Genomic DNA, 14,283 nt, shown 5'->3' with positions numbered 1-14,283 from the left:
AGTTATTAAGGTTAAATAAAGACACCAATCCATCCAGTTCAACCTGAGTGAGTGTCCACAATTCTCCCTATCCCTGTACATTGCGTCTCATTAAGATGTTCCTCCATTACATATTATTTTTTTAAGGTACCCATGTATCGCTGTCAATTCAGGCAATGCACCACACACACACACATTGGTCCCCACACCCAAGGAGCCCACAATCCAAGGTCCCCAACTCACATTCATATACTAGGGCCAATTTTGAACAGAAGCCAATTAACCTACCAGCATGTCTTTGGACGTTATAGCGAGACACCGAGTGGAAACTGACTAACTGCCACTGACATCACTAGTGACACTAATACAGTGATCAGTGCTAATAATATACACTGTCACTGTACTAATGACACTGGGTAGGAAGGGGTTAACATCTGGGGCAATTAAAACGTTAACTATGTCCCTAGGAAGTGTTAATGTGTGTAATGTGCTGATTTTACTAAGGGATCTTGTTGGTTTTTTTTCCTGGTTTGCAAGCAACAATATGGCCTGTCACTCTACAGAGCTCTGTGATGTCTACCATCACAGAGCTCTATTCGCGAATCAATGAGCCAATTAGGGGGGCCCAGCAGTCAATTGGCCAGGACCCGTTGATCAGCTTGTGCTGTAACGTATCACTGCACAGCCGGGTGGGCAGACACACTCGCCTCCTACCTGGAATCACGTACTAAGTACTTGAGCCAGTACAGAAGAGTCGCTTTGCCACCGTATAAGTAGGTTATATGGTCAGCAAGTGGTTATGATCCAAAAAACTGTTGATTCTGCCAGAAGACCAGGGAGCTTACAAGTTCCTGTGCACTCTGCAGTGGTAACTCAAGCATCGTCAGCCTTGCCCAGCTCTCCTCTATGAAAGACCTTTTCATGGAGACGTTCTGTAGTCCTACCACATTTCATGCCCTAGGATGACCACTGCTTCTGGGTGTTTATTGTCATTTTAGGACAGGAAGTTTCTTACTAACATAGAGGTGATAGTGGAGCTCTGGACTGTAGTTGAGGGAGTCCCTCTCAAGACTAGAGGAGTAGTTTTCAAAATTTACTACCCTGTTTCCCCAAAAATAAGACCTAGCGTGATTGTCGGTGATGGCTGCAATATAAGCCCTACCCCCAAATAAGCCCTAGTTAACGTCCTTGTACGTCTTATTTTCAGGGTAGGGCTTATTTGGTGGGTAGGGCTTATATTGCAGCCATCCCCGACAATCACGCTAGGTCTTATTTTCAGGGAAACATGTCACCAGGCTTGGTTGGAACAGCATAATGTCAGTAGTAAGTAAAGTGAAAGAACAAGAATACTACACAGGTTCCAAGTCCAGTAGGTCTTTTCTGAAGCGGTACTCAACTATCCCCAAGTTGTTGTTTTTTTTCCCTCTTTTACCCGTAGTGTTGCGTCCACTTTAAAATACATATTCACCCGCACAGGGAATCCAGTGTTGTCCCAAAGCAATATGCTCTTTGGGTGACCTACAACAGGTCCCATGCTGCCATCTTGGTCCTTTTCAGCTGGCTGCCCTTTCTGGGTACAGGCAGACATCTACCGTTGAAGTGCCAGGCCTGACCATGCAGCTTCTGGGAAAATGTGATGTAAGTACTCCGGAAGGCTGCAGGAAAACGTCAGTGTGAACTAGGCCAGAATGGAGGTGGGGAGCACGATAAAAAAAAAAAATAGATAGACAAAAATTAAAAACCCACAATTCTGCTTGGGAAAGGGTTGAGGGCGTGTTTAAATTGAACAAACTCTAATTTCCAAAGGTTGAAATAAAAAATAAAAAAACAATAACAAACATCTAATACTTATCGGCTCCATGCAATAGATTTGCACAGAGCAGTTCCTATTCTCTTCTTTTTGGGTCCCCCCGCTGGCGGGCCTGGCTCCTCCCCCCTGCAGAGTGCCCATAATTATATATGTAGCAGTAGCACCCTGGTGCATAGGCAGGGTTGCTAGTAAATTTAGTTTGCCTGGTGGTAGTTGCCCTGGTTAATTGTTAGTAGATCCACTGATTCCTCTCTAGTTCTGGACTTGCTGCACCTTCTCGGTCGCTAGGTGGCATTATGCTTGTGACATTAGATAAACAAGGGCTTAGCAAGGTCAGGTTATCAATGGATGGGGTGTCTCAGCCAATTGGCGGGGGTTTCTTTAGCCCCTTGGCCTGCTGGGAGAGCCTATTTATTTGGGTGGAGTCAGGTGATCTGGGTTCTGTGCCACCTCGATGGCTGTCTGGGTGGACGTGTGTTCTGCTGCCCCGGGCTGCTAGGCCGGAAGCCCGATGCCTATCCCGGGGACATCTGGCTGCTAGGCTGTCTGGGGGCCTATCCAAAAGCAGGAGAAGCAGCACAGGATTGGGACTGCAGGATTGGAGTCCAACCGAGAGTAACGGTTCAGCTGGACAGGGAACCAGTTGTGGTCAGATGTAGGGTGGAAGCTGTCTCAACTAATGAACCAACCACCTTCTTACTGGAGACCACTGTGAGTAAGTTGGAGCCAGTACCAGAGCAGTCTTCTCACCAGATGGGGACGGTGAAGTAGTGTGAAATCTTCAGCAAGTGCCAAGCCAGGGACCCAACAGGGAAGTGGGGGTGACTCTTGAAGAAGATACCAAGTTATGGAAGTTTGGGTCTTAGAGTATAGTGAGAGACTGAGAGCTTGGTCAGTGAAGACCTACAGTGAGAGACTGTAGAGTGCGAGGAGAACTATTGTGTTACCAATAGTTAAATACAACTACCGTTAGTGACTGATACAAGATTTGTTGCCATAGGAGACAGCGGTCCTACCTATACAGAAGTGGTGTACGGCTGGAGGCCTTCCAATGTATAGCTGTCTACCTACAGAAGTCTCGGAGTCTGACAATTGTCATTGCATCTACTTAAGGGTGTCCTGGCCTTAACCCTCTCTCCCACAGTTCTTCACAGTAAAATCAAGCACAGTTCATGTGTTAATCACTCCTCCCCCCCTGCTTGTACATGTTGTGCTCCTTTTGGCCTACACTTGATTTTACATGAATAAAGACGTTTGGATCTCAGCATTGGTATGCAGCCATACATGTTTTCTTTTCTCTGCTCTAATTCTGCATGTCCCTTGCCCTGCTCCCCCCCTCCCACAGCCTCCTGGGACATGTCACAGGTCCAAGGAGTCTGCATCACCATTCACAAAGTGCTATGCAAGTGCAGTGGGGAGTCAGCTGTGGTTCCTCTGGAAGCCATGGCCTCATCCCATAAGATGGCAGTGCCGGGACCCGCAGTGGTAAGGAATACTGACTGTAGGAAGGCACCTCAAAGACACCGGCCACAGGAAGACAGCCAGAAGACATCTGCTGCAGGAAGGCAGCCCAATGACACAGGCTACACAAGGACAACCCAAAGACATCGGCTGCAGGAAGACAGTCAAAAGATACCGGCTGCAGGAAGATAGCCTAATGACACCAGCTATAGGAAGACAGCCCAAAGACACTGGCTGCAGGAAGAAAGCCCAATGACACCGGCTGCAGGAAGACAGCCCAAAGACACTGGCTGCAGGAAGACAGCCCAAAGACACCGGCTGCAGGAAGACAGTCCAATGACACAGGCTGCAAGAAGACAGCCCAAAGACACCGGCTGCAGGAAGACAGTCCAATGACACCGGCTGCAGGAAGACAGCCCAAAGACACTGGCTGCAGGAAGACAGTCCAATGACACCGGCTGCAGGAAGACAGCCCAAAGACACCGGCTGCAGGAAGACAGCCCAAAGACACTGGCTGCAGGAAGACAGTCCAAAGACACCGGCTGCAGGAAGAAAGTCCGATGACAATGGCTGCAGGAAGACAGTCCAATGACAACGGCTGCAGGAAGACAGCCCAAAGACACTGGCTGGCAGAAGACAGTCCAATGACAGAGGCTGCAAGAAGACAGTCCAATGACAGAGGCTGCAGGAAGACAGTCCAATGACAGAGGCTGCAGGAAGACAGTCCAATGACACCGGCTGCAGGAAGACAGTCCAATGACACCGGCTGCAGGAAGACAGTCCAATGACACCGGCTGCAGGAAGACAGCATAAAGACACCAGTTGCAGGAAGACAGTCCAATGACACCGGCTGCAGGAAGACAGTCCAATGACACCGGCTACAGGAAGACAGTCCAATGACACCGGCTACAGGAAGACAACCCAAAGACACCGGTTGCAGGAAGACAGTCTAATGACACTGGTTGCAGGAAGACAGTCCAATGACACTGGCTGCAGGAAGACAGTCCAATGACACTGGCTGCAGGAAGACAGTCCAATGACACCGGCTGCAGTAAGACAGTCCAAAGACACCGGCTGCAGGAAGACAGTCCAACAACACCAGCTGCAGGAAGATAGTCCAAAGACAGCGGCTGCAGGAAGACAGTCCAAAGACAGCAGCTGCAGGAAGACAGTCCAACAACACCGGCTGCAGGAAGACAGTCCAAAGACCCCGGCTGCAGGAAGACAGTCCAAAGACCCCTCCTGCAGGAAGACAGTCCAACAACACCGGCTGCAGGAAGACAGTCCAACAACACCAGCTGCAGGAAGACAGTCCAAAGACCCCGGTTGCAGGAAGACAGTCTAATGACACCGGCTGCAGGAAGACAACCCAAAGACACCGAATGCAGGAAGACAGTCTAATGACACCAGCTGCAGGAAGACAGCAGCTGATAATACACTATGCAAATTTCAGCCAGTTTCTGACCCAGACCCGTCTTGCCCACATTTATTGATTGAAAAAAATGAAGGAACCAGAGAGAAAAAAAAAAAATCAGATCATTTCTTAAAACAGGACCCAGAGACGTTAGTCCAGAACCACCAGCAGATGGCAGCATGACATGGTATAGTACCAGAAAATAGAGCGTGGTTTGAGTACTAGTGTATAGTCACAGGGCTGTGATTGAAAAGATGTGCGTTTACCTTTTTTTTGTGTATTTACATGCATTTGTATTGCAGTACATATTTAAGCTGGAGTCAAACTATTCAGTGTACATTGCTGCATTAACACACAGCATAGGTGTGAATGGGCTCATACTTAGACATGTACCATCCCACATAGGAAACAATGGGATCCCTACTTTTCATGCAGTAAAGTGCTGTTAATAAAAGGAAGACTGGGCAGGAGGGCAATACTAATACAAGGCCAGTATTAATACCACATGCTGGGCTGGTGGCCTGGTGGCCATTTAGACATCAGAATCTCCAGTTAGTGACTTGTCATTGATTATATATTACTAACAATGTACATGTAATGTAAGGACCTGTACAATTGGATAGAAGTTGATTGGAATATAAAGGTCTTTCCCCATATTACATCATTTTGATAAATGTAACTGATATTGTACAGTGATTGTGCAATCAGATTGCAGTGTGTATGGCCAACCTTAGACCTGCGATCACAATATCTGTCAGATATTGTGATCGCAGGTGTCTTCAGGCACAAACTTTCTTTGTGACCCTGAGATGTCTTGTGACTGGCCTCCAAGTGTGACAAAGGAAGTTGATGTTGGGAATGTGAATAGGCATCTGACTAAAGAATGTCCTTTACTTTATAAACACACATATTTCCCCATGCCCGGTCAGTGTGGTGCCATGGTACGCCTTCCCTAGTCCACAGAAATCTGTCCCTATGATGAAAGTTCCAAAATAGTCATCTAAAGAGTCCATAATCCTTTATTGTTGATAACGATATGACAACAAGAAGTGAAACGGAAGCCAACACATTTCGGGGGACAACCCCCCTTCATCAGGGTTTGGGCACAATAGTAGGGCTTCTTAAATGGACTCCTGTGGGACATTCTCCTCAGGAGACATAACAGTGCCGAGATTGATGTGTAGCCACTTGCCGACCAGCCGCTGTCATTTTATTGCGGTAGGTCGGCACGATCCCATGAACTGTCCTAGCTATATGCATGCGCCCGCTGCACTGTGGGTGTGCAGATACTCATGCCCGCTTGTCGTGATGACCGCCGGCCACAGGCAATCACGGGCACGAGAGGCAGAACAGGGACGTGTGTGTAAACACACAAATTCCTGTTCTGTTCTGTGAGGAGAGACAGATTGTGAGTTCCTAATAGCTAGGAATTACAATCTGTCATTTCCTCTAGTCAGTCCCCTCCCCCTACAGTTAGAAACACACAGGGAACACAGTTAACCTCTTGATCGCCCCCCTAGTGTTAACCCCTTCCCTGCCAGTGACATTTTTACAATAACCAGTGCATTTTTATAGCACTGATCACTGTATAAATGTCAAGGGTCCCAAAAATATGTAAAAGTGTCTGATATATCCACCATAATGTCGCAGTCCCAATAAAAATCACTGATCACCACCATTACTAGTAAAAAAATAATAATAATAAAAATGACATAAATCTATCTGCTATTTTGTAGACGCTATAACTTTTGTGCAAACCAATCAGTATACGCTTATTGCAATTTTTTTTACCAAAAATATGTAGAAGAATACATATCGGCCTAAACTGAGAAAAAAATTTGCTTTTTTCAACCACTTCAGCCCCAGAAGAATTTACCCCCTTCCTGACCATAGCACTTTTTGCGATTCGGCACTGCGTTGCTTTAATTGACAATCGCCCGGTCGTGCGATGTTGCTCCCAAACAAAACTGACTTCCTTTTTTTCCCACAAATAGAGCTTTCTTTTGGTGGTATTTGATCACCTCTGCGGTATTTTTTGCGCTATAAACAAAAAAAGAGCGACAGTTTTGAAAAAAATTCAATATTTTTTACTTTTTGCTGTAATAAATACCCCTAAAAAACTATTTTTTTTCCTCAGTTTAGGTGGATACCTATTTTTCTACATATTTTTGGTAAAAAAATCGCAATAAGCGATTATTGATTGGTTTGCGCAAAAGTTATAGCGTTTACAAAATAGGGGATAGTTTTATGGCATTTTTATGAATTTTTTTTTTTTTAAATGGCGGCGTTCATCGTTTTTTTATCGTGACTGCGACATTATGGTGGACACATCAGACATTTTGATACATTTTTGGGACCATTGTCATTTATAAAGCAATCAGTGCTATACAAATGCAACACGCCCCTAGGACACACTTAACCACTAGGTGGCAGTGTAGGGGTTAAGTGTGTCCTAGGGGCATGTTGCTAAGTGTGGGGGGGGCGTGGCTGTGTTTTACACATCACCGATCTTTGCTCCAATCACAGGGAGCAGAGATCAGTGTCACTGTTGCTAGGCAGAACAGGGAAACACTTGTTTACTTTACCCTCTCCCTGTTCTTCCTCTCTGTGAGGCGATCAAGCCCGCAGAACCCGCAACCTGACTCACGGAGCTTCCTGTGGGTGCGCCCCGCCGCCTCTTAAAGGGCAACGTACAGGTACGTGATTCTGCCTGCCCTTCTGCTGACATATATCGGCGTGAGGCGGTTTAAAAAAAAAATAGGGATATTTATTATAGCAAAAAGTACAAAATATTGTGTTTTTTTCTAAATTGTCGCTCTTTTTTTGTTTATATCGCAAAAAAACAACAACACATAGGCGATCAAATACCACCAAAAGAAAGCTCTATAAGCACGACTGCGCAATTGTAAGTTAAAGCGTCGCAGTGCCGAATCACAAAAAATGGCCAGGTCATTCAGCAGCCAAATCTTTCAGGGCTCAAGTGGTTAGTGGAGATCCTGGTGTCCTGATGAAAGGGTTGGTTGGCTCAGTTTGTGCCCCGAGCCAAAGATTTTCAATCCTTTCCCTGGTCAGTAGACCCCAAAGCTGGTTTTAAACCTCATGGAATCTTTTTTTCATGAGTTTTTAATGAGTTTCTCAAATTAGGTGCTCAGGATCTAGGAAGGTGTTAGAAGAGCCTGCCATTTTTCAAACACCTAAACTAAGCCAAAAGCTCATGCCTGTTGCATGCAATGTAATGCGCTCCTATTGACATCTATGGGCGCCCCTGAAGCCCATTGATGGATAAAAATAAAATAAAAAATTCTTATCTGTTTTCCATGGTATGCCACAACACAATGCATATATGTGAGCCAGATCTATTGAAAACAATGGCAATAGCAAGTATCCAGCGTTTTGATGAGTGTTACAATGCGTAGGTGTGAACAGCATCTTAGGTCCTAGTCCTGCTTGTCCATTATCATGCGCTGGAACATATGCATTTTTGCACAGGAATTAAATTTTAAGTAAAATCCCATTCTTTCCCTATATGGTTTACATCTTTGCACTGCAGTTTAACACTTGTTGTTAGGTAAGTTACATGGGCCCATTCACACTTATTTGTAGACATGTGCATTGTTCATTTTGCTTTTTTTTTGGAAATTCAAAAATTTTGAAAATGCAGAATTCGGAAATTCCCAAATTTTCAAATTTCCGATTTTCTGCATCTTTACCGAATTTCTGACTTTTCCGAACTTCTGAATTTCCAAATTTCCAAATACATTTTGAAATTTCCCAAATTTTAAATTTCTGAATTTTAGAATTTCCAAATTTCCACATTTTTTGCATTCTGAATTTCCACATTTTTTAATTCTTAATTTCCGAATTTTCGGAATGCGGAAGTTCGGAAATTCAGAAATGCGAAAATCCGAAAATTCTAAATAATAACTAACTAATAATAACTATTTAATTATAGGCATTGGAACTTCCTTTCAAATTTGACTGTTAGTGAACGCAACGAATACAAATTTATCTCAAGTCTAAACAAATGGAATGGAACAAGTGAATAATAATAATAATAAAAAGGTTTTCTTCTTCTTATTATTATTGTAATTTATTATTACTAGAGCGTTGCATTCCTTTGGTTTATATACGGCATTCCGTTTTTTGGATGATTCGTGACTTCAGATCAATTCGTTCTCATTACGTTCACTAAAGCCTCATACACACGATCGGACTTTGTACAAACTTTCCCGTGGACTTTTGTACAAAGGGCGTGGTCCACAAGTTTGTATTGCATACACACGATCGGACTTTTTGACAACAAACACGAACGTAGTGACATCACAACGTACTGACGCCACTTCAAAAGAGGACGTTCAATGACTCCAGCGCCACCTTTGGTCAACTTCTGTATTGTAGTTCGATCGTTTGCATTGGTGCTGAGCATGCGTGTTTGTACCTTGTACAAAAGTCCGATGCTTTTGCATACACACGGTCGGACTTTGCTCCATCGGACTTTTGTTGCCAGAAAGTTTGTCCGTTCGCACAGCCAACAAAAGTCCGATGAAAACGGAAAAAGTTTGTCCGATGGAGCGTACACACAGTCGGATGTTGCTCCAAAACAGCTAATTTGCATGTTTGTTGTCAAAAAGTCCGACCGTGTGTACGGGCCTTAACAGTCAAATTTTAAAGGATATACCAATACCTATAATTTAATATTGATTAGTTAGTTATTATTTCAGATTTTTGAATTTTCAAATTTGCAGATTTTCATTCTTTTGAATGTTCAGATTTTCATTCTTATTTTTGGATTTTCACATTTCCAAATTTTAGAATTTTACAATTTCCTAATTTAGAATTTTTGAATTTCTGAAATTTAGAATTTCCAATCTTCCGAAATTTAGAATTTACGAAATTTTCCAATTTACGAATTTTGAATTTCAAATTTACGAAATTCTGAAATTTCAGAAATTCGAAAATCAGAAATTCGGAATTTTGAAAATTGAAATATTCGGAAATTGAAAAATTAACAAATTTGTAAAAATTAATTAAATACAATTCAGAACGAAACTAATTGCACATGTCTACTTATTTGTGTGTATTACCAGGCATACATGCAGCAAAATATACTGAGGATACTGAATACTATGTGCAGCCCTTTTGGTGATTTTAGGGGCTGCACTTAAGGCCACTGCTGGTGGAGTATGTCACAGACCCAACCTCCCCAATCCAATGTGTTTGTGGGTTTGCAGATTTTACAATGGCCATCTACGTAGGGAAGAAGTGAGGTCATTGTCACAAAACGCATTGAGATAAAAGATGTACCCATCATTATGTTTTGTGAAAAACTTGGAATAGTGGAATTTGTATATGTACAAATACTGAATACTATGTTGACTGTACACAGTAATATTTAGAAATCAGCTTGCCGTTTTAAACATGTTCTTATGTAAAAGATTTTCATCTATTGCTCAATAAATATTTTTATATAAATGTTGTAACTCATTTTTCCCATTTTTTAAAAATTTTTTAAGCTCTTTGCATTTCTAATGTGTGTTCTAAAGCCGCGTACACACGGGCGGACTGTCTGGCCAACTTAGTCCGTCGAAACACATTTCAGCGGACAGTCCGCTCGTGTGTGGGCTTCAGCTGACTTTTTCAGCGTGCAGTCTGGCGGACTAAGTATTTCTGAATTTCCGTAATACTGTCCGTCAGACTTTGGTTTTAGCGGACAATCCGCTCGTGAGTAGGCTAGTTGGACGGACTAAGTATGGCGCATGCTCAGAAAGGATTTACACGGCGAAAGGTTGCATTGCTGTGTATTGGACTTCCTATTTCTAGTCCCGTCGTACGTGCTGTACACGTCATCGCGCAAGCTTTCGACGGACTGTTTGTGCATCCGTGTGTGGTCAAGTCCGTTCATTCGAAAGTAGGACGGACTGTCCGTCGGATTGTCTGACGGACTAAGTTGGCCAGACAGTCCGCCCGTGTGTACGCGGCTTTAGGGCAAGCAAAGGATAAGAAGACCAGAGCTAATGCCTGGTTGATAAGGCTCCAGGTATTGACACGTGTCCGGTGCTTAGTTAGCCCAGTCTTTCTTAAGCAGAATTCCATGGAACCCTCAAGTTCCTCCAGAGGTTGCTAAAGGTTCTTTGCCTATCTGAGGTTCTCAAATAGGCAAACAATGACATCAGTATTTTTAGCTACAACGTGTATTTGTAAGGGGCGGGTCCTTCCAAAGACCAAATGACCAAAATGACTCAATGACCAAAAATACTAAAATGTAAGCAGCAGTCTTCCCAATTTTTCTTTATTAAAAGTTTTGCAATCAATAAGCATAAAAACAATAAAATATACATAAGTATTTACATGAAAATAAATATAGAAAATGTACTTTCAAACAAAGAAAGACTTTACAGCAAAAGAAAAAAATCTCAAATAATCATGTCATTACTGGGGAAGATAAATCTCACTACAACTCACACCACTACACCAGACAAACCTGTGAGGTCAAGAAACAAACCTGCATCCATTATGCATGCACCCTTTCTTCAAAAAGAAGATGCTAAACAACAAAAGCTAAGGGAGTGAATGAAACAGAAAAAGAAAAGAGCTCCTCACCCAGAGATGGGTAATTCACCAATGGCAGGTCTGATATTCCTCAACGCCCTTTTCCAGACCGCACGAGGCTCCCTGCCCTTCTCAAGACCCCGAATTTTCCCAACCTCACTCAGAATATCATGCACCACCACCTCAACAGAGAGGACGTTCTTGCGCAGGGTAATCTGGCATCGTGCATTCCATGTGAAGTAACAGACAACTATACTAACTAGAAAAAGTGTATCCAAATCAAAATCCCAGCGAGTCGGGAATGCCCACTCCGCATAACTCATGCGATAGAAAAAGGGGATGCCTGGAGCCCTCCCCACCCTTTTATACACCTCTATGTTAAAGGGACACTGCAGGATTTTCCATAACCCCTCTCCAGAACCAAAGAGGCATGCCGGTCGTATTGACACTTCCTAAGAAGAAACTTCACGTCAGAGATCTCCCCTGAATCTCCTCTATACGAGACAAGACGATCAAACTTCCCCCGCAAATGCCGGTAGGCAATGTACATACCAAGCTGCTTCTTCTTACTTATGCCCTTTGTTTCACAAGCTCCCACCACTCTGACTTACTGCTGCAAAAGTCCAGAATAGTAACCTGTACCTGAAAAAAATCCTCACAGGGTTGTCTTACCTCTACACCTTCCAGGAGAGCTGGATTCAGTTTCCGGGTACCCCTTCCCCTGGGTGGAGTGTCCGAGACATTCAGAGTCACAGACAGCATACAGTGATCAGAGAACTCCACCGCCTACAACTCAGGAGCTGAGAAAGCAGAGTTCTCCTTTAAAAAAAAAAAAAACCTATCTATACTACTCTGACTATCCCCTCTCCGAAATGTGAATCCCGTGCTGCCAGGGCAGTGCTTAATGTGCACATCTACCAGGCCTGTTTGTCCCACCATATCTCTAAGAAAAACACTATCATAACCCTGCCCGTCTATGGAGCCTCTCCTGTCCTCAGGCCTAATTATGGTGTTAAAGTCACCTCCAAAGACAACCTGCTGGGGCGTAAAAGGAAGGGCTTGATCTCTGTGAGGAGGCATTTCCTGCCCCATTTTGACTGCGGTCCATTGATATTGGTCAGGCGCAGGCCCTGCCCCTAACAGAGACATCCAAGAACATGCACCTCTCCATTTCTACCGCAATTACTCGCTGGCACGTTACAATATCGGTTTTAAAAAGGACCTCAACTCTACTGCAGAGTTTAGCCACAAGAGACCAAAAAGAGGGACCGCATCTCCAGTCCCATTTTGCTAGAGGGACATCGGCCAAAGTATTGAGCCAGGTCTCTTGCAAGAATAAAATCTTGGCATCAAACTCGCTGAGCAAAAATAAGGCAATATCACAAGTTCTTGCGACATTAATGGTCATCACCTTTATCGGAGTGAGAACTGCCATCAGGATGATTGGGGTAGTTGTTTACCACACTCTCATCACCAGAAACAGTTCTCTTCAAACTATGTGACTCCCCCTCATCCATGGATGATAAAGAGAAAGATATATCAGACATCTCATCACCTGACAAAACTGAAAAAGTGTTGCCAAGAGGAACCCCTCCTGGGTTCGAATGTGAGGAAGAAATTACCACTTTACTTGTCTTCCCCATCTTTTTCTTCCTCCTAAACTTCTCCCACCCCTCATTATCCGTATCCACCCCAACAGAGGGTGAGACATGGGATATAGACACGCTTCCATCAGCCCCACCCCCATCCAGCACCCCCACATTCCCCTGACCACGTTTGCGCTGTTGAGGGACAGGGACTGCTAGTCTGGAGGATCTATGTACAGAAAGATTAGGGACTAGCACAGGAGGGACAGACTCAGGGACCATATCACTAGGGGAAACAGAATCCGAAACAACAGATGTAACAGACAAAGTAGGGACAGACTTGGGGACCACATCAATAGGGGAAACAGAATCTGAAAAAACAGGAGGGGCATCAACAGTTTTAGCGGCCTCCTTATCAAGCCTCTGCAACTCAGCCTCCAATTCTGGCAAGTTATGTAATGCCTCAGTACAATCCTTAGCCATATGGTGCAGATCCTGGCATAGTGAGCATTTGTTACAGGTACAGGTAGATGCAAAATGGCCTTTGTGACCACATTTATTACTAACTTTAGGCTGATCCTGGTAAAAAAATGGTCAGCCTATCCCTCCCCAGAAAAGCTGAACAGGGAAGGTGTTGAACTACATTGCCCAGCAACCCCAATTTTAGTGATACTGTCCAGGCCCCTGTCCATATCCCATGTTCATCCAGGACCTTCCGCAGTGGAGCAAGGACCTCACCATATGGGCGTAGCCATACTATCAAATCAGCCTCTGGTGTGGATTCGTTACGCACCAGGATCCTCATTGATTTTATCAGAGGCTGCCTCGAAATCACCTTTGGCACCAAACCACTCCACTGCGGAAGGCCCCTGCACCTCCTATATCGCTCCCAAAATAAATCCAAACCCTCGGGCTTTACAAAGGACAAATCAAATTCATAACTCCCCACTGGGCAAATCAAAGCAAATATATCCAAGGCTTTAAACCCCATTTCCAAAACCAACTCAGCTACCCTCCCCATTACTGGTGGGGTCCCCTCCCCCTCCCACTTCAACTGAACCACATTCCTCCTGTACTCACCAACCATCTCACCACCAAACCCCAAATTGTGACTACTAGTATTTACAAAATTCCCTCCTCCATCCTTGGTGCGACTACCCAAAACTGACACGTAACGCCCCACATTCCTCCCAACAGAAAAAAACATTTGTGTGTTTTGGACCATCTGACACATTTCTAGCAGAAATCGATTGTACAGATTTGGTCTGCACAATCGATGAGTCTTTCCTCTGCTGAGCAGGGAGAGGAATGGTCTGATACTGCAACAGGTGAAACCTCCATGGCTTCCATTACACAAGGTGCAATATGCTGATCCCCTCCCCCACCAGCATCAATCAGCTCTGCTGGAACACAGGGAGGCTCAGGTGAGGCAATCTCTTTGCTGGTGTCAGCCATACTATGTAAAACACATGCAGCAAACTTGG

The sequence above is a fragment of the Lithobates pipiens genome, unplaced genomic scaffold, assembly GCF_037356315.1.
Source record: "Lithobates pipiens isolate NorthernLeopardFrog02 unplaced genomic scaffold, aLitPip1_a1.2 Scaffold_54, whole genome shotgun sequence".
In the NCBI taxonomy this organism is placed as follows: Eukaryota; Metazoa; Chordata; class Amphibia; order Anura; family Ranidae; genus Lithobates; species Lithobates pipiens.
This window is presented reverse-complemented; position numbering follows the sequence as displayed.